We start from the raw sequence: 2,500 nt of genomic DNA, 5'->3' as shown, positions 1-2,500 counted from the left end.
ACTCTCTCTCTCTCTCGCTCTCTCTCTCTCGTACACGCGCAAGCACACACGCAAACTGTCGCTCACACTTAGAGAGAGAGAGATTTACATAGATTTACATAGAAAATCAGACCACACAGACCCCATGGTCCAGACTTGGTGGTCTGTCCTTAAACCTAAGTGATTTTACATTAATCAGAAGACTCCAAAACGTTGCATTTCTACTCTAGTTGATATTAAGTTGAAGTAAGTGACGGTCGAGCTTATTTTGAAGGAGTCAATCGTGTTACACTGGACCACTGACGGTGGAAGCTTATTCCATTCTCGCACTACAACGTTGGTGAAGAAAAATTTGGTGCAGTCTGAATTTACTTGTCTACATCTGAGTTTTACGCCATTGTTCCTCGTGCGCAAAGTGTCATCGATCATAAACAATGTTGATCTGTCTACATTCGTGAAACCATTAAGTATTTTAAAACATTCGATCAGTTTTCCTCGGAGGCGACGTTTCTCAAGAGAGAACATGTTAAGGGTAGAAAGCCTTTCTTCGTAGGATTTGTTGCGCAAGGAAGGGATCATTTTCGTTGCCCGACGCTGAACACCTTCTAATTTAGCAATATCCTTTGCATGGTGGGGAGACCAAAACTGTACCGCATATTCCAAGTGGGGTCTGACTAAACTGTTGTAGAGCGGGAGTATTACATCTTTATTCTTGAATACAAAGTTTCTTTTAATGAAGCCCAACATTCTGTTCGCTTTATTTGCTGCATCGATGCATTGCTGTGAGAATTTGAGGTTTGACGCGATTTTGACCCCCAAGTCTTTGACGCATTGAACGCTTTTGAGTTTAACGCCGCGCATTTCGTATTCGAACTTCTTATTCCTCGTTCCAACTTGAAGGACCTGGCACTTGTCTACGTTAAAGGGCATCTCCCATCTATCCGACCAAGCTGAAATTTTGTGCAAATCCTCTTGGAGGCTTTGCCTGTCTTCGTCAGTGAGAACCGAGTTGCCAATCTTTGTGTCGTCTGCAAATTTACTAATGCGGTTATTGAGTCCAACATCCACGTCGTTGATGTAAATAATGAAGAGCACTGGGCCAAGGACCGAGCCCTGAGGGACGCCACTAGTGATAGGCGCCCACTCTGAGTTAAATCCGTCAATCACTACTCTTTGTTGTCTGTTGCTCAACCAATTCGCGATCCATTGGTTTACTTGACCGTCAATACCTATTTGCTTTAATTTGTAAAGTAATTTATGATGCGGGACTTTATCAATCGATTTCTGGTAATGAAGATTGTCTACGTCCATTGATTTGGTTTCGTCATAATAAGTGAAGTGTTCGTTTTTAAAGGTTAATAGGTTTGATAGGCAGGATCTTTTGTTTCGGAAGCCATGTTGTGAGTCCCCAATCAATGAGTGGCTTTCAAGGTAATTCACAATTTTGTCTCTAATTATGCCCTCAAGTAGCTTACCTACAACCGAAGTTAGACTAATGGGCCTGTAATTACCTGGTACTTTTTTGTCTCCTTTCTTGAAAATCGGTGTCACGTTAGCCTTTTTCCAATCTGAAGGGACGACGCCTTGTCGCAAGGACATATTGAATACGGTTGTGAGGGAGGAGAGTATTTCGCTCTTTGTTTCTTTCAGCAGAGTTGGATATACTTTGTCAGGTCCAGGACTTTTATTTGTTTTAAGTGAATGGAGAGCTTTAAGGACTTCATCGGTTGTTATTTCAAAATTAGGCAATGCATGCTCGAGATTTACAATAGTACTGGTGTTGGTGGTAGCGAGAGGAAGACTGTTAGTATTAAACACCGAGGAAAAGTAATTGTTTAAGAGGTTTGCAATGTGTTGGCTGTCAGTCACTAGTGCACCGTCGCTGTTTGTTAAAGGTCCAATACCACTTTTGATCGCCTTTCTGTTGTTTATGTAACTGAAGAAAGATTTCGGATTATTTTTACAGTTGGATGCAATATTTTCTTCGTAACTACGCTTTGCCTGACCTACTAGTCTTTTTACTCGTCGCCTGGCATCATTATAAAGTCTAATGTTTTCGGGCGTGCTTTGTTCTTTCTTTAACCTGTAAAACAATTTTCTCTCATTGACTGATTGTTTAATTTCGCTATTAAACCACGGTGGGCTTTTATTAGTGTTAATTCGCTTCTCGCACAAGGGGACGAATGTGTTCTGCTGAGTGAGTAAGTGATTTTTAAGGCTTAGCCAGGCTTCCTCTACGTTGCCGTCATCTGATAGTTGTATTTCTGTTAGTTTTTGTCGGATTTCTACGAAGTTAGCTCTTTGGAAATTGGGCACCTTTACTTTATTTTCAGTCACTGATGATTGAGCTTTAATGTCGACGCGCACTAATTTATGATCGCAAGAACCGAGGTGTTCTCTTACCGTGACACTATTGATTAGGTTATCTTGGGTCGTTATAACCAATCTTGGGTCGTTATAACATCTTGGGTCGTTATAACTATCTTGGGAGAGAGAGAGAGAGAGAGAGAGAGAGATAATT

The sequence above is a fragment of the Eriocheir sinensis genome, chromosome 44 (genome assembly GCF_024679095.1).
Source record: "Eriocheir sinensis breed Jianghai 21 chromosome 44, ASM2467909v1, whole genome shotgun sequence".
Classification (NCBI taxonomy): domain Eukaryota; kingdom Metazoa; phylum Arthropoda; class Malacostraca; order Decapoda; family Varunidae; genus Eriocheir; species Eriocheir sinensis.
Note: the sequence above shows the minus strand (reverse complement) of the source record.